The sequence below is a fragment of the Syngnathus typhle genome, linkage group LG18 (assembly GCF_033458585.1).
Source record: "Syngnathus typhle isolate RoL2023-S1 ecotype Sweden linkage group LG18, RoL_Styp_1.0, whole genome shotgun sequence".
NCBI classification, from domain to species: Eukaryota; Metazoa; Chordata; class Actinopteri; order Syngnathiformes; family Syngnathidae; genus Syngnathus; species Syngnathus typhle.
Genome location: NC_083755.1, coordinates 3,582,393 through 3,595,213, shown reverse-complemented (window position 1 = coordinate 3,595,213; position 12,821 = coordinate 3,582,393). Strand labels below are relative to the sequence as shown.

General features: G+C 46.0%; 1 protein-coding gene across 4 annotated transcripts in view; it reads right to left on the bottom strand.

Annotated features, from left to right (window-relative positions):
* The window catches only part of vti1a (vesicle transport through interaction with t-SNAREs 1A), a 50,315-nt gene that overhangs the window by 19,152 nt on the left and 18,342 nt on the right, over nucleotides 1-12,821 (bottom strand). The window lies entirely within an intron of this gene.

Sequence of the window (12,821 nt, the reverse complement as noted above, 5' to 3'; positions counted from 1 at the left end):
TTGTGTTGTTGGACAAGTTGGCCGCCTTTGTGCTTTTAAGGCTTTTCTTACAGCGCGGTGACCTTAAAAGACGCGGGTATCCAGAGGATACAGTCGCTAGCTTCAAGCCATCAAAAGTCGGAGCACCTTTCAGGCTCCCGTTGAGACTTGGTGCTGAGGTGTCTTGAAAATTTTCGGCAATGGAATTAACCGAGGCACCCGCAAATGAGAGAATCGTTGACCTTCCAGGATGCAGCGTAAATCGGATTCATCGCAAAGTGTGATGAAAGCACGAAGCCAATGTAACTGTTCAATTAATCCATCAACAGCGTGTTAGCACTCTCACGTCAATGACGGATGGCGAGCAGCCTGGCATCAATGCAAGATGACTTTGCCCGCCCGTGCATGTGCGTGCCTTTTTTGGATTTGTGGCGTGTCTGACAAGTGGAGATCACAAGCGGGCGGCATCCATCTTACGGGCCTGTGATGCCGCCGCTACCATCTCCAAAGCCCGAGGGGGGTTCGTCAAAATAAACCAGCCGCTCTACTGTATGCACGTAATTTCGCCGATGCTCCGTCATCGGATCGTAATTCAAAACAATCAGTTGGGCGAGAAAGCTGATTAAGTACGTTTAATTGGGCGTGGTGGCGGGCAATACAAGGAGGCTACCTGCAGAGATCCTGGCAGGGGTGGGGGAGGAGGTTGAGGGGGGGGGGGGGGCGTGCGGATCAAGGCTGCATGACACTGATGGGATGTGTTGGCACATGCCCTCAGGTGCTTTTGGTGTGGTTGTCATTTTGTTGTTTTTCCTCCATCACTGTCATAGCATTCAAATGGAAAAAAAAGAACGTTCCATAAATAAATAAGGAATGCACACAACAAGATGGATTGATGAGCTGTGATGTTTTGGGTAGTTTGGACAAAGTTGTTGACAGGCACTTTTCTCTCTCTTGGGAAATTGTCACAGAAAAGGAAGAAAAGAAAAAAAAAGAGCTGGCTAAGAAAACTTGTGTTTCGTTTTTTCACATGCTGCAAAAACACGGGTAATTACCGCCGTGACACAGGGGTCAAACTCGAGGCCCGGGGGCCAGATTGGGACCACCGCACCATTTCTTTGCAGACTATTGGAAAGATTTTATTCCTTCAAAACACGAGGAAAAAAAACCTCATAAGATTGGGAAATTAACATAATAAAAGATTACATATGGATGTTATTTCTCAACTCGTGGCTTACGGGACTTTCAGAGGTCAATATGCATCTGAAAAACTTTCCCCGGTTGGAAGAGGAAAAGAAAAAAAACTGCGTAGGACTTGAAAGCGGCGTCAACTTCCCGAGTCTGTTGGCTATAGTTTCTAACGGCAGTCGCGGATCGATACGTAACTGTACATATAGCGCAAGTGGAACAAGCCCTGTCAAAGGTCACTCCTTTTTTTTTTTCTCCACGCTTGCCTTGGTATGAGGAGGAGGTGGAAGAGAAGATGGAGGCGAAAGACATGAGAGCCAAGAAAGACAAACCCGGGCAAAAAAATAACCAAATCCCGGCTCTTGTAGTCGCGGAACCGGGCGCTTAATGGGCTTTGACATGAACGCCGGAAGGCCAAAGAGAGGAGGAGGGGGCGGGGCCGCGTCGATAGCGCTGCGCGAGAGCGGCCGGGGGGAGCTCGCAGCGGCGGCTCGGGCCAAGTCCCTGGTACGAGCATAGGCCGGGGGCCTGACCGCTAATCATTAGAAAGTCAATGAGTTCTTGAGCGCTCGCAGCCACGCTGGTTATCCCGTGGATATACAAATGTATACAGAGAAATTCACCTGCCAACGGAATACGGCGCGGATAGCTGCAGCGCTACTGCGAGACAATTTTGCTCTCATTCGCTCTCTCTGATATGTTGCCAGTATTCTTGGTATGTCAGATAAATATGTACAACGAACCGTCACCGATTAGAGGATGAGTTGCTAACGTGAGCTAACGTTGCCTTGCAAAACTGGCAAACCTTGAAGGAATTCTAATCACTGCCACAGGTCCAAGATCGGTAGAGTTATCGCTTTTTGATGCTGCGGCTCGAGTATGACTATTAACCGCAGCCCCTTCTCGTACCAGACATCGGCTTCTCCGGAGACGTGGGGACTAAACTGGCCTCACCCCCGGACCCCCATGCATTTTTTAAAAGTCTCAAACTGATACTGACACATAGCCCACCGACTGGACTACATAATGAGACATGTCGTTGACATTTAAATTAAAATGGAGACGGGCAAGTAGTAGCCGTCAAGACCACATGGACTGACGTTCGGAGGAATTCAGACTAAGTCTTGACCTATACTGTGGTTGACCCTGTCAAGACCGCTGAGGATTGCAAGACCAACAATTCAAGCCATTGAGATGAAGTCAGGACCAAGAACTAAAGATTGAGTAAAATCCACAGTTTGAGGAGACAAGACCCGGACTTTGATCTAAGATTTTGGAGTATTCCAGACCAAGGCATGACCATGACTTAGATGAATCCAGGCCAGGTGAAGACTTAAGACTTTGCCTTCCCCAAAGCCTGCATTGATCCAGGTTCAGTTTGTGTTTCAGGGCCTCATCTATTAGTTGTAAAAAGCTCATTTGGCCCTTGAGCGCAACCATGTTCCCTCCCCAGCAGGACTATTTGCTATCTGCTATTGGACAAATGAATCCCAGGGTAATGGCTACTTGTATTTTGTTTTGCATCAGGTGCTTGTACATTCAAGCATATGCAACACCCTAAATCCAAATTGCGCCCAATCAATATCCTCCGAGCTGCCTAGCCTTCCTCTGATCAATATGCACCCAACCTAAACTTTTTTTAAACCGATATTACTCCCCTGACCGTAGATCAATGGTCTATCGATTAATACGCTCAATCTTTTAAGGGCGAGATTTGGACAGACCCCATCTGGTCTGACCTGGAACAAAAACTTTTTGTTGTTTTGACATTTTATCATGTGGAGCTATCACACTTTGCCCAGCCCTGGATTAGGTGCAAAAACGGGAGTCTGACTTCTGAAGAAAGCGATGCAAGCAAAGTCGTTTAAAAAAACAAAACGGCTTGGCTGATAAGATCAAGAGGGAGGGGATCGGAAAAAAACCCAAAACAAATGAGAATAGAGTGACAGAGGGTGCGCCAGGGTGAGGGGGTGCCAGAAACTTGGGAGGGGATTGACGTTCACTGAGGCTTCTCAAAGCCACCGAGTCTCCTTTGAAGGGATTATTAACACATTTTGATTACTCTGGTCCAGTTGTCGCGGAAAATATAACCTCCATCAGGGCTGGGGAACAGGCGGTCGCAGTCCCCACCCCCCAATCACCCTCGGCTGGCCCGACTCAAAGCCGGCCGCTAATTACCACCTCAGACGTCGCGGAGAATAGACGAGCACCTTATTAGTCTCACAGACACACGTCAGTATGTCAGCCGTGACTTGCCTCAATAATAGAAGAACTGGAGTTTAGCTCCAACTTTGGTGTGGTGGGAAGTTCAATGAGAGAGCAATTTTGATACTACGGCTGGTTGATTTGGATCCCAAAAAGAGTCATCACAAATAAATCTATCAAATCAATGAATCACAAGCAACCTTTGTGATATTGGCCTATGTAGCTTCCTGCTGTTAAAACAACACAAAAGGACGCCAAAGAGATCTGAGTCGGGGAAAGGCATCCACCACAACAACAGCAACGTTGAAAAAGAAAGGTGACTTTCAAGCGGCTTTTGATAATGAGCACAGCTAATGCTCACTTTGTAGACGATCGGCAATCCCGCGTGTGAAATGTATCGTCATAAACACGCCAAAGTGAGCAAAGGGGGGGGGGGGGGGGGCTGTTTTGGAGAGTTCTGTACACATGGTTTGAGGACGGGGCCAACAAAGTCAACATCAAAAGGGTCCGGAATGCGAGAGGTAAAAGTAGGCCAGGCCACAGCCAGAGAGAGAAGATGCAGAGGATAGTGAGAGAGGCAGTGGGGATGTAGAAGGGCTCAGTCCCAAGCTGGGAGGAGCTCAGGTGCGAGTTATGAGGAGGCACCTTCTGTTCATGGCTCCGAGGCCCTGCGGTGGATAGAAGAGGGGCCCGGACAGACACGGGTTCTTCGTGTTTGGCCCAAATAATCCAGGTGGCTCAAGACGCACGCCCTTTTCGCATCACGCCACTTCAGACCACAAAACCCTAAGACCCGTGCAAATACTCAAAACTGACATAAAAGATTATGTGAATTGATTCATTGAAATCACCTCCATCACCTTCGTAATATTGCAAAGATTCGTCCGATCCTCTCGACCGGTGATGCGGAAACTATTATACATGCGTTTGTCACGTTGCGCCTGGACTACTGTAATGTACTATTCTCTGGTCTTCCTAAGTCCCGCATCAAAAGTCTACAGTTAGTACAAAATGCTGCTGCAAGGCTGCTCTCACGGACAAGAAAATTTGATCACATTACCCCACTATTAGCCAACTTACATTGGCTCCCGGTCCGTTTAAGATGTGACTTCAAGGTTCTTCTATTAACCTATAAATCACTGCATGGCTTAGCGCCTTCATATCTCCTCGACCCAGTTGTTCATTATGTTCCGTCTCGTAACCTTCGTTCGCAAAACGCTACCCTTTTAGCAACACCGAGGGCCAAGAAAATGTCAGCAGGCTCTAGAGCATTTTCTATTCGGGCTCCAGAGCTAACAGGACAAAGTCAAAAACACGATTTAGAGTGTTCCAGACAAGCGAAGCTTTTGAAGTGTCCAGACCGAGTCAAGACCAATATTCTGGAATGATTCGATTCATGTATTTGAACAAATGTGACAGTCGCCACACGCCCACCCGAAATACATCTTATTGATGGACATTCAACACCACGAATGACTAATGACCTGCGTCTCTCTGATGATCATCTTGGCAGAAGTACCGCGAAAAAAAAAATTCACAACTTCTCTCTGTGCAAGAATATGTTCAAACCAGTCAAATCAATTAGATCAAAGACGGAGCTGACGTATGGAGACTTGTTAAGTTAACTGAAGGTAGGTTGCCAGAGTCATTTGCCCTCACTCGCGGTCGCCGCAGTCAGTCGAAATTGAGAGCGAAGGCTCCGCCGGAGAAAAGGCTGAACCTGTCACAGAGGACTACAGCGAACCCTCGTTTATCATGGGGGGACCTTCCAAGATCATCCAGATTAGGAAAAGCGACATAAGGACCATAACAACCCCAAAAAGCTATCAAAACAATGACTCAATATCTACGATGTAGCAGAAGCCGTGAATGTCATTGTCGGAGAAGAAAAAAAAAAACCAACCCAGATTTTAATCAGCATCATGTCTTCTGTGTGAACGCAAGCAAGTGTGTGTGAGTGTGTGTGTCAAGGCATTTGCCTTTGCTCTGCATTTGCATGAATTCCTTTAATAAGAATTGTGCACAGAGCTGCTGGTTAAGGCCTAAACGTCGAAAGAGCTCATTAAAACCTGCACAACACGCAACTTCAAGCGCAGGAAGTGAGAGGAGAATTGGCAAGCAACGCCACGGATCGCAGAAACGTCCACGCCGGATAACGTGTGCAGTTTGGAGCCCGGTGAGGACGTTTGCATAATTTCTCTTTGATTGTCGGCCACTGTTGGATCCCCCTGGCCATACGTGTCCAAAACGGACAAGGTGCATTTTCTTGGTCAGGATTTTGATGTTTATGGAAAATAGGTGGATTTAAACACTAATTAGAGCAGACGCTCGAATAAACCTTCCATTAAGAAACAGTTTCAGTGACTCAAGCTCAGAAGATCCTAAAGAGACCAGACCAAATCAAGACCAACACTAAGAAATGCAGACCAAGTCAAGACTTTGAGGATTTGAGGCCAAGTAAAGATCACGATTTTAAGGAGACCAGATCAAATCAAGACCAAGACTAGGAGTTCAGAGCAAGTCAAGACCAAGACTTTGAGGATCTGAAGGCAAGACCAAGACTTGAGACCAAATCAATAAGACGACTTTAAGCAGTGGAGACTTGACACTATGTGGTAAACTACCTGGAGCGGAAGTCGACGCTGTCGGACATTATTCGCTAGGCCACACCCCCGTAAAGAAATGTTCAAGGGAACACGTGAAGACGTTTTTAGACATGCATGCTCTTCATTGGATGATTACGATTCACTGTCGGTGGGTTTCCCAGCAATGAATTAGAGGAGGCGAGAAAAAAAAATATGCGTTTGAAGCAGCAACATTCCAAAGTCTCCATCAATTTGGTGCGTTGCCATTAAGACACGCACGTTGGCATCAAAGTGCGAGCAGGTCCAGACCAAGCGAGGGGTCCCTTAGGCCACCTTAGCCAGTCCTTCACAAGTACACTTAAAAAGGCAGGCGGCCGTCGAGTACGCGGCGGTTGGCCTCCATTGATGCCCGTCTAACCCGAGATCAGAGTCGCGCTCGGGGAAGAACCGAGCCGATCGGCCCCGCCGCTACCCGAGCGCCGCGCACATCAACCCTTCAGGATTAGCGCGCCGCGCATATCACGCGGCGAGCCGCCGACTGATGTGAGCGTCGGGGACCATGTCGACCACTTAGCCGGCCTTTTCTACCTGCTAGTCAACACTCAAAGTTGACACCGCAGCGATTAGAGCGCAGGACACAGGAGGATCTATTTTCTTTTTTTTTCCTGCCTGATCCAGAATGAGCATATCATTCTAGGACACAGGTGCTAATGTATTAGCGTGCCGTTAGTACAAAAGCACAAGCGGATGGATGAAGAACTACTTTCTTTCTTTTCGCCTTCTCTTTTTAGGAACTTGGGCTCACACAGCCGACCAAACGATTATTGTGTGTGTGCTCGTGTGTGTGTGCGGGTCCCCTCCGGCATTTTCTGGTGAGAGCAAACGGCGGCGCTTTCTACAGCAGCTCAAGGGCGCAGCCTGTCTACCGAAGAAAAGAATGCAGCAGAGGAAGAAATAGTGTTTGGCTTTTAAAGTGCATTCTTGAAAGCTTCTGCTTCTGTTCCGTTGGACAAACACAGAAGGCACGTAAACAACTGTCGTTTTGTTGTCGTGCGACTTGGCCGCCCAACGCGCTCGGGTGGCGGTTACCGCCCCCCCTGGACAAATGTGATTGTGCCTAATATGGCAAGTTTGCCTTCTCAAAGTGAGACTGCCATTCTTGTGTGGCGCGCCCGAGCAGCGGCGGCGAAGCACACCAAAGGTTAGCGCCTTTCCCAAGACAAAAAAAAAAAAACCCTGGCAACGCTAGTTTTCTTCTGTTTGCTTAGATGATGACAAACAATTTTATCTTCTAAGTGTGTATGACTCAAGCTGAGTGACACACTCAGGTGTGGAGCACCGCTAAGGTTGAGGCCCACCTCCAAGAAAAAAAGCTTTGTCTCCTTTTGCCCTCCCGCGGCAACAACAGTTTTGCTAGCATTGTGGGCAAATACTTTTGTCTCGTAAAAGTTGCGTGAGTGAGGCGCTGGAGCGGCAGCCTCCTAAGGTTAGCGGTCTTTGCAGTGACAAAAAGCTTTTTGTTACTTTTGCCACTGAAAGCTTTCGAACGATGCGAGTATACGAGGAGCAAAAAGCTTGACGTTCGTTTGCAAACTCATATACGACCGGCCACGTGGTGACAAAGCCCGACTCTGCTCGTTGTTTGTAGACTAGAGTCGCGTGATGCGCTGGAGTAGCACCCGCCGAGCGCTTCTAAGGTCGGCGCCCCCCACCCACTGCCAGGCAGATGGGCCAAGCAGTCGATATCCCGGCCCGGCTCCGTTTCATGTCGCCCGGGCGCCTTAAAGGGCCGGCCAGCCCGTCTGATGGCCACCGGGACGGCTAAAGGAGGACACTCCTTTGACACGGACGAGAGGGGCCTGGGGGTCCCACAGAGGACAGATGGAGACGGCTAATGCGCCTGGCCGTGTTTGCGGGATAATTGCGCTTCACAAGACGCAGAGATGAAGAAGCAGCTAATGGCGCACGTCAAAGATGGAGACGCGTTTTCTTTAGCGGGACTTCCTGGAGGCTTTCTAACTTCACAGATGCTGCAGCATCTGCTGCTGCATCTTTTTTTTATTTATTTATTTTTTTTACATCTGAAAATGTGAAAAATAGGAGGCGATCCGCTGCTTACACAACACTAAAGATTGATGGCTAAAGAACAAAATGGCTGCTTGCAAAACAAGGATGTTTTTGTTTACATGGAGTTGCTTATTTATTTATGAATCCTGCACAATGGTCTTAATATTGACAGTAACTGGCATTTAGAATTTGGCATCATCTATATAGAAGGTTGATACTAATGCAAGAGCTATATGGAAAAAAAACACGCATTATAAAATATTTTTTGTAATTTATTTTAGGAGAGGGGCACTAATCAAAGAAAGACAATATTCATGTCAATTTAATATTTTTATATTTACACCATGTAATGTGAATTGCATGTTTGCTTATTTTTTGGACTAGGGACAAAGTGACATCAATACTTTATTCAAATTTATAAGTCTTCTGTAATTTCCTTTTTAAGATGAAACACTATCATTGAGATATAAAATATTTATAGTAAAAATGATTACCTTTCTGATGTATACAAGTAAAAAGAAAACTAAAATGTTGAACGTGGTCATTAAAGTCAGGTCAATTTTGGGCCAAGGGTAAAATTCGATATAATAAAACCCGCAGAGGAATTGCTCACAAAATAAAATCATTTGACCCAGATAATCTAAAATAAAAAACATTTCTTTCACAAATGTCATATTGACTTGGAGGAATGAATTGAATGGAAAATAACGTCGAGGTCACGCCTGCACGCTACGAATAAAAACACACAAGGAAGGCTGATGTTTGGTCAAGTTCCAGGTAATGTTTTGGATTTTTTGTTTGTTCTGCAAAAAATGTCAAAATTTCACAATCGGTGGCCCACTGTGTTACGTTTTTGCGTGATTTCTTTCTCTCTCTCTCTCGCACGGTTCTCCCTTGGCGTTATTTTTTTTTGTCTTAAATATTGCGGCGGCAGGCGCCTCAGATGTAGCGGCCCTTTAAAGCGCCCGTGGGGGGGCTCAGAGTCCTCGCTTTTGTCTTCCATTTCCTTCTGAAAGCGCTTTTCTTGAACCCTGCGCCGCTCTTCACAGTTGTTGTCTCGGCTCTCTGCTTGCTGTGTGGCTCTTTCTTTTTTTCCTACGACCAACAACCCCCCCCTCCACCCCAGGCCCACCACCCACCCTCCATCCCTCCCTCCTCCAGCTCTCTCCGTGTCAGCCGGAGGTCAATGCTACACTTTTTCTTCAGCATGCAACAAGGCCAACTGAGAAGAGTGTGTGTTGTGTGTGTGTGTGTGGGGGGGGGTCTTTTTAGTCACTGTAACCTATAAATAGCAAACTATATCTGCTTATTTCCAAGACACAGGTTTGAGTGAGCAGGTGTTTGAAATGTACTTTTGATCCAACTGGCATTTATTTTGTTTTTGTTTTTTTTTCATCCTGCATTTTACAAGTTTAGATAATTAAACACACCCAGGTCAAATCTTTTTCTTCCTGAGAAACAATGTCACAGGAGGGTCAAAAAAAAAGAAGAGCATTTTTTTTTAATAACTTTTGTGCCACATGCCATTTATTAGAATTCATACGGATTTATTTCCTGAGCACATTGACTGTTTATTCTCTGTATTCCACATTGTGCTTTGCAAATTCCGAGGAGTTCTCTTTTCATTCGTCTGTTTAAAACAAAAAAATAACAAAAAAAGGACACTCCTTGCGGTATAGCATAATAAATGATTCCTTCGCAACGCCGCCACAATGTAGCATTGTGCGTTCACACGGAATACGCCGTCATTTGATAATTGTTAGATTAGTGGCGCCCACAGCCGGGACGTAAATATTTCACAGCTTGGAGGAAAGGAGGCCTCAGAAAAAAAAACGTTTTGAAAGAGGAGGAGGGGTGTTAGGGGGGGCAAGTGTGTTTTTCTTCAAATTTAGTTAACTCTATTTCCTGAATGTAAATGTTTCAGCTCTTTTTTAAAAAAATAAAAAATAAAATCCAGTGGCGGCTATGCTGTTTATCGGCGGATGAAAGGCAACGCTGTAATTATTCCCCCCCCCCAGCAACAAAATGCCCCCCCCCCCACCTAATCGGACTTTGTCAGCAAGGCGTCTTATCGAGAAGAGGAAAATGACACCGATGCTATCGAGGAGCCCCAGAGTCGGCGCCCGCGGCGCTCGTCCCCCCGCCAATCACGGGTTTGAGCCTCGGCCCCCGCCGTATCTAGCGCCGCCACAAACGGCCGGCGCGGGCTTCTTTTTTTCATGTAGACTTCAAAAAACAGTCGCCAGTCATTAAAATTGCAGCCGCGTCGCTTCTTTTTCGGCGGCGGCAGGGATCAGCCGAGGCGAAAATGGGATGTGGGACGAGGAGAGCGGTTAAACGTGTTAATTCCGTCCTCACATGTTGCCGGCTTAATTTTAATCTGTTTGAGGAGGAAGGGGCGGCCGGCGATCGGAAAGGGAGCGCAAAGGGCAACGAGAAAGCCGAGGGCCGCAATAAACCGCCATTATCTCGGACGGAGCCGGTCCGTGGGGATTTAGAGGCAAAAAAAAAAAAAACCTTGTTTACGCTTCAACTGCGCTAGCTAGCTAAGGTGCCGCCGGACAAAAGACCTTGGGTACACAAAAGGCCAGCGAGCATACGGAGCCCTCAACGGGACGGCAAGAGCTGAATCAACACACTCCAGCTTGGCCCAAAATCCCCAGTGGCAATTCACCTTTTTACAATGTTTGGAAACAACACAAATTTCAGTGACAAAAACTTTGAGTTTTTTGTTTTATTTGGGGAAAACTTGTGGCAGATTTTTAACCCCTAGTGTCGGCATGAGGCCCTCCTTATTCGCAATTTATTTTTACAGATCCCCAGTTTACTATTGTTTTTTTTTTTTAATCAGATCTATCAATTGTTTGGGGAAGTTTAGCAAACCTATTGTGTTTGATATTATTTTTAGTGTTGAAACTATTAATATAGTCAAAATAATAGGAAGGGGCTTGCGCATTACAGAAGACAACGACAAATTGAGGAAATGCCGTATTTATTTGTCCTTTTTTAAATTCTGGCTGCCGCCGAACAATTCGGTGTGGCGTCGACTCATCGGACCCCGCCCGCCCCGCTCGTCTAATCGCGCCGCAGCCCCAAATCAAAGCGGTTTAAAACAAGCCGGTGCGGCCTTTAATAGCATCGTCACATCATCACAGCGTCCTCGCTTAGCTTAGCCTCTGCCGCTGCCACTTTGTTGCTCGCTTCAATGATTTATAACGGGGAAAAAATTAATCAAGAGAGAGTGAGCAGAAAAGGAGGCCAGAAAGAACCAAAGTGTGGGCTGCCTCCACTCACAAGCCCGATTGTGAATCGCTGGGACCTTTGATTGACAAGCTCCAATCAGTTTATCTGCCATCCTAATAAAGTAGCTGGCCCGCGGTGCTCCCTACCTGACAGTTTTTTTTTTTTCGGGGGACCTCAGAGGCCCCAAAGCCCGAATCGCTCGGCTTATCGAAACATGAGTGAAATCAATCCCTCATGAGCTGTGTTGCCTTGGTTGATTCCTGTCGCTCACCATTTTCGGATCTGCCTTTGTCTCCCTCGTCACTTTTGCCGTATCATCATTGCCGTATTTAAAAAGGGATTTAATTTATTTCCATTCCTCATAATTCAACAAAAATATCACACGAGGCCCAACTGAAAAGACTTATTTTTTAAATATTCACAAATGAATTAAAAATAGTAAGCAAGCACGTTTTGACAAATGCCAATTTATTATTTGTGTTTTCTAATTTAGATTAATGACAGTTGTATTTTGAATTCCGCAGATTATTTAAAAGGATTATTTTTAGAGGCAAAGCTAACTGAGTCTGCTTGTTGCCGCGACTTGTCTTTTAGCTTTCTTTTTTTTTTCCTAATGAATTTCTCGACTTTATTTATGAGACAAACAGAAAAGCCAGCTCGTCAGTGTGTGCGCGCGTGCGTGTGGTAAATAAATAGCGCGGCGTGTCCAAAGAGTCGCTCGCTCGCTCGCTATCCCTTTGAGGGCTCTCACTGCTCTTGACAAGCCTTTGTTTTCTTTAAATACACTCGAGACGCTGAGAATAGTAAAAAAAAAAAAAGTTAAAATGTGACGATGACACATTGTGAAGATTTGTCTTTTCTTAGAACAAGTGCACCCCCCCTCCCGTTTCCCCTCCCTTTAAATCTGACCCACACGCATCCCGGCTTTTTGTTAGCGGTCATTACGAGAGACGACGCTCCGGTTTGGAGGAAAAAAAAAAGAAAGAAAAAGGGGAATTTCAACACCGGTTCTTTCTTCTTTCAATGACATGTATATACTATATATATATATATATATATATATATATATATATATATATACGTATGAAATTTTAAAAAAAGTCTGTGTTCCACTTTTGGCGGTCTTTTGAATATTTCAAAATACTTTGAAGTGAAATGTTGCTGAAATGAAAATTTGTAAGCTGGTTAACCTTGGTACTGATGCATTTCTATTTTATTGGTTATAATTTGTTTATGAAGAGAATCTGCCAGTGTTTTCTTTTAGTACAACACAGATTTTAAGGCCAATTGTTGTTGTTTTTCCCAAGGCCGTTTTTATTCTTGATGTTTCGCATTTGTGCCCCGTGCAGCTATTTCCGACGTTTCCTTCTTCTTTGTTGGGGGATGCACTGCGTGTTTGACCCGAGCCGGCGACGCCATTTCAGGCTGTGCGACCGAGCAGAGGGCCGCTATCGACAGCCGAGTAAAGTCAGGGGTCACGGATTAAACGCGACGGGGCGACGCATCGACCCCCGCCGTCCGTGCGTGCGGGACCTCGGCGGGATTTTTCTTGGATGA